The sequence below is a fragment of the Pongo pygmaeus genome, chromosome 5 (assembly GCF_028885625.2).
Source record: "Pongo pygmaeus isolate AG05252 chromosome 5, NHGRI_mPonPyg2-v2.0_pri, whole genome shotgun sequence".
In the NCBI taxonomy this organism is placed as follows: Eukaryota; Metazoa; Chordata; class Mammalia; order Primates; family Hominidae; genus Pongo; species Pongo pygmaeus.
In genome coordinates, this window is record NC_072378.2 from 68271648 (window position 1) to 68285072 (window position 13425).

General features: G+C 37.7%; 1 protein-coding gene across 2 annotated transcripts in view; it reads left to right on the plus strand.

Moving 5' to 3' along the window:
* The window catches only part of ADGRB3 (adhesion G protein-coupled receptor B3), a 754183-nt gene that overhangs the window by 327962 nt on the left and 412796 nt on the right, over window positions 1–13425 (plus strand). The window lies entirely within an intron of this gene.

Consider the following 13425-nt stretch of genomic DNA (forward strand, 5'->3'; position numbering starts at 1 on the left):
TGCCTACATTGCACTCCTATCTTAACTTTTGAGTGCCTCCCTCATTGTCCAAAGCAGTGCTTCCCAAACTTCAGTGTACGTAGGAATCACCCAGAGAACTTGTTAAAACACAGATTCCTGAGCCAGACCCCCCCAGCCATTCTGACTCAGTAGGTCTTGAATGAGCCTGAGAATTTGCATTTCTATGAAGGTCTCAGGTGATGCTGAAGATGCTGGTCTGCAAATCATCCTTTGGGTTGCACTAACTTATAGTAAAAATAATAATGATAAGGTGATAAAATTAACAAAGAAGTGGAATACAGTCCTCTACCTCTGTTCCACTGGAGAAAGTTGAAATATCACCTCAACAAAACTGCAAAATTTTATTTTTTTCATCCTTTTTCATAAACGATGACGGATTCTTTCTGGAATTGGTTGATAATGAAAACACAATTCATTTTGAGTGCCTCTAGCCAACTCATGTTTCAGCCAAAATAAGATCTCTTTACAGCAGTCATTTAAAGAAAAATAGGACTATTAACTAGCTGTTGTGCACAAAGAAAGATGGTTTAGTCATTATCCAACTCTCGGTTCTCCAATCCTTATTTTTCCTGTACCACGAAGAGCAGGAGAAACAACTTGGGTATCATTTGAGCAAGTCTGATATAAAACCAGGCACTGCCAGGACACAGATCTGCAGTCCTGATGTCAGCCCCAGCATCTCTCTTCCTGAGCAGTATATTTTCCCTGCCTCTTATCACCCACAGGTATTAGCTAATTAGCTAATATATACACATACACATATAAAATACTTGGTGTGGGGATGGTGTTATGGAGGAAGATGAGGTCTTAGCTCACTTTGACTTATTTTCTCCTCTGGTTCCAGTTAGTAGAATAGTGAACTAATCACTACTGATACAAATATTTTTGTCTTTGAGACAAATTTAATAAGTTAGACTCTTCTAAACTAAACTATTGAACCACTCAATTTTAAGACGGAATGTAATCATTATTAGAAACCCAAATATGTCAGCATAAAATTTGCATTTGTTTTCTAAAGAGAAAATACACTACTCCATAATGAAATATTTGCATACAAATTGACACCTGCTTTACCTTGTTCATTTCAAACCAAGTTTAATTAAGCACAAATAGTACTTTTTAAAGCTCCTATTTCATTGGAATTTATATTATTTAATTAAGCACAAATAGTACTTTTTAAAACTCCTATTCCTTTGGAATTTATATTATTTTCTGCTTTCAGATGTTATCTGTATACTCTTTAAGGAGTTATGTTATTACCTGTTGCATTCTTCAAAAGGTTAAAGCAAGTTTTGCTGCATATTTTTGGGAATAGCAAATTAGGCCCTACTCAAGTGTCCATACCAGTTGTTCACCTAAAACCAACCACTGAGTTTAATGGTGACAGTAGGTGGCACTAGGTATTGACTTCTTTAATATTAAATGTTCTATTTGTTCTTGCCAAGTCACTTCAGATAAATAGTAAAAAGCAGGAAAATGAATTAGAACTTGAAGATATCCCATAGATGAGAGAGACCACCTGTTGCTTTTAATAAATACCTAAAATAGTATCCAATCTTCTCAAAAAGGATGAGTTTTACCACCTATTTTAGTCTACAGTTCTGCAGTAAATCAAGCTGAGTTTTATGGGCAGACTTGGGGAAGAACCGCTGAGATCTAAAAGAATTAATAACAGATAGTACTACTGTGGATACAGTATGTATACCAGATGCCCATTATTCAAACCTGTTGCTATGGAGATAATTATTGTCATAATTCATTTTATAAGATTTTCTTCAGATGAGACTTTGATCAAACTCTTACAGTTTCTGCCATGAATTGCTTAAAAAGCAATTTTCTGTAATCTTATATTACCCTACCTTGTTCAATTTAGAAATATTTAGCAACATGCTGATCATTCTCAAATTGAAAAGAAAAATTTAAGCACCACCTTTTACTGTTTTTTTATTTATTCTTCTCATCCCATATTGTTTTTCTGGGAAAAAATAAACTTTAGGAACTGTTTAACAATTATTTTAAATTAAGAGATTTAAAATTATTTTTAAACCTTTTTTGAGCTTAATGTTTACCAGGACACTAAATCTGAATGTTGGTCTTTGATGTTTCTCATCAACACTTATTTTTCTCACCTTGTGTATCCTGACATATGAACGACCTAAGACTCTGCCCCAGCACTCTTCTCCTTGGTTGATCTCTCTCTCATCAGCTATAGCCTCTGTGAGCGACACCCATGAATGTACCTTTATGTCTAATCACTCACAAAAACCTGATAAAGCTTTCCTACCTGGGACTCAATTCAGACTCTAGGTGACTGGGGGAAACTTTTCTCTGATCACCAGATCCTCTGTGTCATCTGGAGTGATTCCTCATTCTAGCAATCCCTGTTGCAGATGGAGTCCATCATGGTATTTCTCTCAGTGGCCCTGCTTTCACTTCCTCCTGCCACCAGCTTCCAGTAAGGGAGGAGCAGTGCAGCAGAAAGAGCCTGAACTATGGAGTCCAACAAAGTACCGACTTGGGCCTTGATGTCCTCATTTATAAAATAGGGATAATAGTATGTGCTGCAGAAGATTATTTCAAGGATGAAATGCTGGAGCTAATTAGGATCATCAAGTGGCGGTTCATGTACTCTGTCTGTTACCCATATTATGACAACGCCTGCCTTCTGTAATCTCTTCCACACAGATTTATCTGATTATTCTCTCTTCTTTATAGCCTTGTTCTTATGACTCACTTGCTCAAAAACTTCTGTGGCTTTTCATTACTGGCCAAATTTCATCCTACTGGGATCCCTGAGATTCTAATATTTCTATCAGCTTCACTAGCTTTCCAATGTTATCTCATTCTACCCATTTATGATATGTATTTTAATATACATTTGTTCATATGTAATAGAATCAAGCAGATGCAGCCTCTGGTTTCTGAATACAAGGGTGCATATTCTCCCCTTATGGTGCTGTTTGCACTGTTATTCGCTTGGGCTCCCCTAATGTCCCTGTCCCCTCTCTTATCCTCATCTGTTGATAGGGGAGAATTTGGGAGCCCATCCATTAAGAGATGTCTGCTCTCCTAATAATTCTTTCTCCCACAATCTCATAAGTGTTCTTTCTTCTTTGAACTCCTATAAATTTGTTTGATATTTCCTTATTATATAGTATTATTATTATATGATTATATCTGTTGAAATTCCAGCTCATTGCAGATGAACCATCTGTTCTCAGCCTTCTGAATCCCTGATTCTTCACTGAGCCTAGTTAAATATAATAAGTCAAGCCCTTTTAAATGTTTTTATTTCATATCATAAAAGCTATAACTAATGAAAACATTTATATAAAAGCATATGAATAAAAAGTTTGCAATGACTCTGATGTTAATGTCTTACATTTCATGAACTTTCAGTCTTTCAAAAGTCTGTTTAATGGACTGATTTACTGGAAGAGCATTTCTATCACATATATGATTTTTTATATTGTAGTTATAAATTGTGGTATGATTCATCTTTCTTTGGAAATAAGTAATTGAGATATGGGAGGTAGGAAAAATATATGTTTCTATAGCGAGTTGTTCAGTTTCCCCAAATCTCAGCCCAGCTTATTATTTTAAGCCAGAACTTCTCAAGGCAGTTCTACCCTGTCATGGGAGATTTGTCCCAACTGTGCCCAAATAGTGGTTCCTAAAGCCTCAGACAACTGACAAGGCAGGAGACTGTGGCTAGTGGTCTCCAGTCTTCAGTAGCCTTGCCTACTTCTCCCAGTGTACCTCCAAATACTATCATTTCTACATATGCTATGACCTAGAGAAGGCTAAGACTCACTGTCATCTTTGTCTGTTCCTAAGGTAATACAGAAACTTAGTAAACGTAACTTTCCAGCAAAATGTTGAGCATACCCCAGTATAAAATTCAGTATAACTAGAAGTTAGTAAATAGCTCTTTAGAGTTATTCCTCAAAGTTAGTTAGCTAACTTTTTAATTAACTTTGTTATCAGGTTGAAACTAGAGTGACCTTGTCTGCTAAGTTTAAATATAAAATTATGCAATAATAATACAGAATTTGCTTATGAGTATGTATATAAAACACTGTCCACCAGGTACTTAAACAATCTGCAATATATACCATTTGCTAATAAATTGAAAGTTCATGGTTTGCTAACTTCCAAACTTAAAAACAAATATTTGCAAAATGTGTAAATAACTTGTTTACCACCATAACAATGAAAAGACTCCTCTGCTTAGAGAAGAGGTAAACTTCTCTGAGAATGGACTCAGCTATTTGATTGACTGTAGGTCCATCATCTCCTAGCTTAGTGGCCTCAGGCTAAACACTAAACACTTTCTGTCTTGAATTCCTCATGTTTAAAATGAGAATAACAATTCTGTTCACAAGATTATAAGAATTCTGTGATTTAAAATATGTAACACAGTAAGAAGAATAACTCATAATGTTATGTAAATATTGCTGATACAATTGTATGTTGTTTCCATTTGAGACAGATTAAAACCATTTTCTATATGAGGAATGCTGTTATGAAACACACTTCATAAACACTCTTCTTTTTCCCACAGACCTTAGCAGCAGCATGAATTCTTCACATGAGTAGGTACCACCTTGGCAATTAGAGCTGTAAGTCATTGAGCACAGACACTGGATCCGTCTTATTTTCCTCTGCATCCTCCAGCACAGGGAATCCCCCAAACACAAGAATTCATGAATTGCCAACAAGCGAATTTTGAAATGTGAGGTCTTGAGTAGTACATGTTTTTCTTTTTGTGTGTGTATATCAGCTCTATAGTTTAGAATCAATTTCTTTTTAATGCTGAAATTCTAGCATATGGGGTGAAAACTAATTTTCCACACAAAATTGATTTAAGCCCTGTATCATTTCTGCTCTTTTTAAGAGACAGAAAATCAGTTTGAATAGACAGATTAATAGCTAATCACTAGGTAATTGCTACCTTACTTTAAGGGGCATGCTAACTACATACTTGTGACTTCAAGTACAGTTGTATCTTACAAATGGATTTTTATATCTTTGCACTAGTAATAGCAAACAGTGAGATCTTTGAGCTGATGAACAAAGTTACTATTCCTTTTAGCTAAGGCATAAAAAGAGAGAATCCTTCCTATTGCTGCACAATTGTATGTTTTTATGTTCAGTCTAGAGAGTAGCCTCAGCTAGTTTATTTTCTAATTTACAAAACACACACAGGTGCCATTAAACAGAAAAAATAATTAAAACAAATCTCTATCTCTAGCTTGTTTTCTTCTGGAGCTTTGATTCCATCATATATATCAATTAACTTTTTTATAATACCTATATGTGCCTAGATATGTCAAACTCAAAACTATTTTCAGCATTTCCTCTCCCAAGTCATCTCTTCCTCGTATGTTGCTGTTCAAGGTCTCGCTAGCACATAAGATATCCTTCCTGGAAACCTGAGTTCTCTCTTTTATTTCTTTATCCTCCTCACCTCTTACATACAATCAGCCATAGTGCTGAGCCCATTCTACCTCCTAAATAAATTTTGAATTAATCTGCATCCTATGATTCTTCATCCCTTCCCTAATTACATCATTTAGATTGTGGTAGGCCTCCCTGTCTTTAGCTCTCTTTCCTTCAATCCTTTCTCCAAACTTCAGGCATAGCAAGCATTTAAAACTTTGTCATAAATTTCCCTTGCCCCTAATATAAAGTCAAGATCCTTGCTTACCTCATCATATATTACCCCTCTTCCTCCTGCTGAATCACCCACCTCTACTTATCCCCAGCTTTGCACTTTACCCTTTCTGAAACGGTCACCTTCTTGGTTATTCCCAGTTCTCTTTGCTCCCTGGATTTTCCCACATGTGGTTCCCATGACACACTCTTCCCTTCTTCATTGGTGAAGTCCTGCTTCTCCTTTACACCTCAACCTGGACATCCCTCTGGAAATCTTCCACTGACACACTCTTCCCTAAGGTACTCCCAGAGCAGCCAGGGCTTCTCAGCTTAGAGTGGGCATCCTGTGTACTGTAATTTCTCAAATTATTATCTTTATGACCATTTTAGGAGTCAGGAGACATCGACTATTCTTACTTAGCCTTTTCTATGTGTAGTATTTAACAAGGTGACTGGGATATGATGGGTGCCCAGTAAATATTTGTTGAATGAATTAATTCTATAAGTGGCACTGAGAAGTACCTAGAAAGATCCCACTACTAGGGAATTCATAAAGATGAGATGGCAGAAAATCAATTGTTATTTTAATGTCTAAGCTATTTTGCTTTTGGTATAAGCATAAATGGACCTATTTTCTGAGATAGACTCTTCAAAGAATGCCAAGTCACCTTTGATAAAATATTTAAAGCAGCTGTGCCATTTGACATTACTACTAAAAAGCTGAAAACCCGGGACCAGTTTGCAACTGTGAATCTATGATTCCCCTGCTATCTTCCTTTTTTAAAAATAATAATAATAATTTGTATAGTGGGTTTCTGTCTCCAACAAGCACAATGAATCCAAGGCTTCATAAATTTACTGTGGAACAAAACAAAAAGTTGTTGACATCTCTAGGTTTAAAAAATTATTGATTTTTGCTTTTCATTTTTTTTTGTCTGTTTGTAGGCAGACCAAACTGATAGTCATTAAGAAGATAAAATTCAGTAATTGAAAGATGTGGTTGGTCAAAGGAAAACAACTATTTAATCGTTTCTTCCTGAACCAGGGTGAGGATGTGTGTAGGGCACACTGGGGGATTCTAAAAAAAGGTCCTATAGGATCTTAGTAAGTCAGGTACAGCCCTCCAAGGCCAAACTTTGTCATTACATGAAACCCTGCAAACCTCTTTTGACTAATTTTTAAGGTAACTGTAGTAGCTAACCTCTCTGTCTTTCTGCTCCTAACTGGACGAGACTATCTACTGCTAGAGGATCCACCCCCTACCTCCACCCCTGCCCCACACACAATATCTACAGTATTTTTGCAAAATCATCTTCATTCTCTGCGATCTTAAGAAATAGGGTAATTCAAAAACAGATCTAGCCAAAAGAGAAAAATAAATCAGCTAAAAACATGTATAGATGTTACAAGGTGACAGGAAAGTGCTTTGGAGAAAGATAAAGCAGAGGAAGGGGTGGGAGTGCTTGAGGGGCAGTCAGTGGGGTCTGAGAATGTGAGGTTTGAGAAGAGATTGAAGGCGGGAAAGACATGAGTCATGCAGACATGTTTGAGGGGGAGAAGGCAGGGGATAGTCAAGGCAGAAAGAACCTGCACACAAGCTCTGAGGTTGCAGTCGGCCTGTAGTACTGAAGAAGGGTGGAGAAGGCCTGCACAGCTGGTGGGAAGCTGTGAGAGTGGAGCAGGGGAGAGGAGAGGTAAGCTGTAACTGACGCTAGTTTAATCATTAAACATTGTACTTACATGAAGAGAGGACGTTTTATTTTTCCCAACTAGTTGCCTTAAAAAAAAAAAAATCAAGCATTGACTTATTTCACATATTTACTGTTACTCCCCACCTTGATTTTGAACCCTTCAGATTCCGCAGCCGGCCCGGTAAACATTTCACCCTACTGGTTCACCAGTGCCATCTAGTGGCTAAGGTTTGCAATGACCACATTTTCTGACCACACATTTGACCATGGGGGAGGGGCAGGGAGCAACGAAGTACCTTTTGCCAGAATAACACTAAGTGTGAAAAACTTTCTGATACCCCGACAGGGAAATGAAGAAGTTCATGATACAAATTGAATCTTCGTTTTCTTATGTCACGACTGAATCAGGAAATCTAGTATTCAACTATAGCAACAGGTTTTATGAAATGTGTTTCAAAGTTCACCAATGGAACTAAAGGAAATTTGAATTTCAAAGCATTGAAAACCAATAAGATAGTACAAGTGAAGCAAAAGTGAAAGGTTATAAATGAAGAGATAATGAGGGAGATAATGAACAGAAGTGGGATGTATGGATGGAGCAAAAAGAATAATCAAATATGACAGTCAGATTAGATTAACTACTGCCATGTCATTATTAAAAACGGACGAGTCATTGTATCTAGAATTCAATTATGTAATAACCTATTCATGATGTATTTTTTGAATTTTAACATTTGTTCTAATTCTCCTTCTTTTAGTATTCTATAATAGTTTTTGGTTGGCATTTATAGAAACATGAATATCATTTATTACAGTACTGTCCAACATAGTCGTTATTTCAATTTAAATGTACATTAATTAAAATTAAATAAAATCCAAAATTCACTTCTCAATTGCACTAACCACATTTTCCTAGCACCTACCATACTGAACAGTGAAAATATAAAACATTTCTATCATTGAAAAAATTTTATTGGACAGTGCTGGTATGTTATTTCCCCAATAAAAGTGATTTCTTTAATGAAAGTGCTTTGAACACCTACTGTACACTAGATACCACTGGAGCTCATTACAACAGATTAAAAAGATAAAGTAAAACATGGCTAGTCTAAAAAGCAACACTGGGGAATTGGGGAGGTTCACAGATATAACCAAGTATTTTCAATCTGTTGTGAGAAGGGCTATAATATTCATATATTCAATAACTGAGATATTAGGAAAAAGTTATTGGAGAATACATCACTTAAGGAGCATTTTAAGGATAAATAGGAATTTTACCCCTCAAAATAAGAATATCCATGGGTTTCACATCTGTGGATTGAACCAACCACAGATCAAAAACATTCAGGAAAATTAACTGTGTGGCTTCTGCATAGGAGAATAAATATGAGCTGTGATGGGAATGGTAGGCTAGGGCCCTTACGAGCAGGGCCTTTGCATCCCACTGAGCACAGCTATCGTAGTTCTTTCTGTGTTATCCTGTCAGTACTGGAGAAGCATGGGAGGGTTTTAAGCAGAAAATTGTGGGATTAAACTTTATCTTAGAGATTACTCTTTTGATGTGGCATGAAAATTGGATTAAGGGGGCAGTGGAGGAGAACAGTACCACTTACTACCCAGATCCTCAACTCAGAAAGCAAGCATCATCCTTGACCCCTTTGTCTTCCTAAATTCTCACATAGTTTTGTCTACCTCCTCAATTCACCTTGTATCCACCAATTTTTCTCATCTTTAGTCTAATCGTCCTACCTAAAGCCATCAATGTTTCAGGGTTGAAGCACTGCGCTGGTCTCCTCCACGGCATTGGCCATCTATTCTACCCACAGTAGGCAAACTATCTTAAAATTTAAAATTGAATCATGTCACTTGTTTAGAACCCTTCAATGGCTGCCCATGTGGCCCTATAGGCTCTAATCATGGCCTGTCTCACCAGACCATTACTCTACACTTGGCTATACGCTTCTCCTTCCAGCCCTGCTGAATTCGATGCCCCAAGCTCTTCCTTGCTTCAGCGCCTTTGCACAAACTGTTTTCTCTGCCTGGAGCATTTATTGTACCTCACACTGCCAGTTTTAATTATGTGTCACTTTCTCCAGGAAGCCTTCCTTGATTCTTTAGTTTTTAGATTAAAATAGCACCCTGTACTTACTGTTTGAAGTACTCATCATAATTGTACTCAAGTAATTGTTTGTTTCACCTCTGCCTCCTCCCTTTGACTAAAAGAATGTCTAGGTAGACTACTTTTCTTTTCTTCTTTCTTTTTTTTTTTAAATGGAGTCTCGCTCTGTCACCCAGGCTGGAGTGCAGTGATGCGATCTTGGCTCACTGCAAACCGTGCCTCCCGGGTTCAAGCAATTCTTCTGCTTCAGCCTCTTAAGTAGCTGGGACTACAGGTGCACGCCACCACACCCACCTAATTGTTGAATTTTTAGTAGAGATGGGGTTTCATCAGGCTGGTCTTGAACTCCTGACCTCATGATCTGCCCACCTCGGCCTCCCAAAGTGCTGGGATTACAGGCATGAGCCACTGTGCCTGTTCCAAACTGCTTTTCTTATGCACCATTGGTTCTTTCTAAAGCAGGGCCTAGCACCATGTTACATTAACAGGGCCTAGCTTTAGCACATATTAGGTAAAAATGTAGCCTAGCACATGTTAATGCTAGCACAGGTCCTAGGACATGGGCCCAGCACATGTGAGGTAAGTGCATGAAATAACCAATGAGGTTGTTCCCCTAATTTAACCAGGACAGAATGAATGCCTGGGTGAGTGGTGGAGGTAAAATCATGGAAGGTTAAGAGTAAGATAAGGATGACTAGAAGATGGATCCGATGGTTTTAGTTACGGGAAAAAGATTGTAGTACCATTAGCAGAGTTAGGAAATGCAAGGAGAGGAAACAAGCAGCATTTTGGAAAATAATGCTGGGAACTGAAGTGTGAGCAGCTTCACCTGAGATTTCTTTGGAATAGCCAAGTAAAAAATGTCACTCAGAAACTGGCTACACCAGCCTAAACCCAAGAAAGATACCTGAACCAAAGAAACACATATAGTTGGCCGTCAGTATCCATCGGTTTCATCTCTGTGGACTGAACCAACCACAAATCAAAAATATTCAGAAAAAAATGACGTCTGTATTGAACATGTACAAAGTTTTTTCTTGTCATTATTTCCTAAACAATACAGTATAGCAACTATTTATATAGCATTTACATTGGATTAAGTATTATAAATAGTATAGAGATGTCTTACGGTACAGTCATACCTTGGTTTCAGGACCCTGTGTCTACTAAAATCCTGTCTACTCAATGCCTGCAGACCACCCTGCAGAATCTATGTGTTGGAAAAGTCTGCCCTTCTTAGATGCAGGTCTCACATCCTGCCAATATCGTATTGAAAAAAATCCACATGTAAGTGGACCCATGCAGCTCAAACCTGTGTTGTTCAAGGATTAACTGTATATAGGAGAAAGAGCGTAGGTTACACGCAAGTACTATACCATTTTATATCAGGAAGTTGAGCATCAGTGAATTTTGGTATCTGCAGGAGATCCTGGAACAAATGCCCCATAGATGACAGGGATGACTGTATGTGTTCCTAATACATAGTGGAAGTAGAAGGCACGTGTCCAGGCATGACTGCCATATAGCAAGCAAAGTGTGGGATCAGAAACCAACTGATTACGTACTTATCGAGGCTCCAACATTTACTAACTTTTCTTCTTTTCCACTGCTTCCCCTTCATTGGCATTAATCTGGGCACCAAGAGTTTCGTAGCAGTACCTTCCCTCACCACTGTCTGGTCTCTGGGCTTTGCCTTTTCTTCCTGACACTGCTGCTGCTCTCCTTAGGAGACACTTCCAAGGACCTCCGTGGCCCGCTGGTGGGAGGCGGGATGGGGCAGCAGGGCCAGGAGCATGTGCTCTCCAAAGGGTGGGGCACAGATACAACAGGCAGTGAAGTAGCTCTGGCTTGCTAACCTTCGGGACCAGTGTGGGAATGGGTGGTTATTGGTGCTTCACTACTGGTGGCTGCTGTATCTCTTAATTTATTTTCTGTTGTTTCTATTCTCAAGATATTGAAGGAGTTAGTCCTACCTAGAGGCTGCTCCTACCCTCACTTGAGTTGTAGATTTTTTTGTGATTAGTTTTATTTTATGATTTTATATTTTTGATTTATGATAAGTCCTCTCCTATTCATCACCACCATTCCCAAGCCAAACTGTGACAAATCCAGTTCTTGTGTCCTAGGAAAGGGCCTTGCCAATCTCAGCACAGCTCTCCTGCCCCATTTAACAGCTCAGGTGCTTTGATGGAGCCAGGAGGGCATGGCCAGGCTCCCGAATGGGGAGGGTTTGGAGCACCTGGCAAAATGACTCCTCCCCATCCAACCTCCCCCTCCTGCACTCAGTTTCTCCTCTGGATTCAATATGTAATAAAGTTTGGAATTTGAGGAAGAAAAGTAGTTCATTTGCTTCTCTGTGCTTCTGTTTTCCCATGTGATAAATAAGGATCATAGTCACCTCTAACTCATAGGTGTTAACTCGTAGGTGGTTGGGAGAGAGCAAATGTGTCCATGCATGTAAAACTCTCCAAAAGGGCTTAATGAATACTAATATGATTATATTAGTATTATTAATATGTTTGAAATTATCCAAGAAAAACACTTAATGTAAGGAAAAAGTAAGGTATGAATGATTCTGAGAAGGACACAGAGAATAAGACAAAGAAAGAATGCTCTGAGGGGTTGGTGGAGGAGTGTTGGAGAATGGCTTAAGATGCTGAAGAAAGTATTTCCAAGAAGGTGAGAAAAGTCAAAGTATAGTGGTACAGACAACGCCCAGACTGTGTGAGACTAAGATGAGGTTTGTTGGCAGATCATTGGTAAGGTTAGGAGGAGACAGCTTATGAAAATGGGGCTGGTGAAGGTTGAATTAACTGCTAAACCCTCCATCAAGCAAAGAGGACACAAATTGAAAACATTGCCTATGTGTTTTAATGGGAACCTGGAATAAATAAATGAATATATATTTATATATACTCAGAGGGAGAGGACTATCTTAAACAATTCAAGGTCGTGAAGAGTATATGTGGGAAACGAAAAGGAAGATGACTGAGGATTGTGGATTCTAGGATCCAGTCCTGCTGACACCTCCACCAGCTCTGTCTCCTTAGACAAGCTTCCTCTTTTTGGGCCTTGGTGCCTTCATCTGTAAAGAGGAAGGAGTTGGAATAGTTGATCTTCAGTGACACTGTCAGCTTTGTAATACCCATGTGTTCAAATCATTCATCTTATCTTGGGTAATTATTTTTTTTAAATAATATTTCAAGATTTAATTTGTCAACTTGTATTCTTCCCCTACTGGTAAATGTAAGGTAATTTAACGAGTTCATAAATTCTGAAGTGGAATTGGTATCAGTAGAATGATGATTATCAAGGATTAAATATTATATTATTCTGCAAGGAAGATGTTTCTCCCAGGAAATCACACTCCTGTGTTTATTTAGGTACTTAGTATTTTAAGATCCTCACTTATTTATCAAGGTATTTATAAAACATATATTCACTTATTTACTTATTCAATTTTGAGCAACTTCATGTGGCAAACACACCATTAGGTACAAGTGATACAGACGGGAGTAGACCTAAACAAGATCCCTAGCAAATAGTGAAGACTGATATATGAACATGTAAGTGACAATTTTGTATGAAAAGCACAACAGTGTGTGTGTCTAGAGAAGGGACTAATATTCTTTCATATGGGAACAAGATGTCACTTTTAACACAATATAGATAGACCTCATTCTTTCACTACTATTTTGCATTTCATTATATTGCAGTTAAACATCTGTTATTTTTGAAGTTATTTTTAATTTTCTTGCTCAATTATTAAATTGAGATTTTGAATATAATATGACAAAAAGATCAAATTGGTATATTTTTACTGCTATCATTGCTTTTAGTTGAAGAGGTAAAAAGTTACATATTTTTACTCTTTATGCTTATTTATTTTTAACATTTAATAGTTAATAATTTTAATATGCCTTTTTGTTTGTTGGA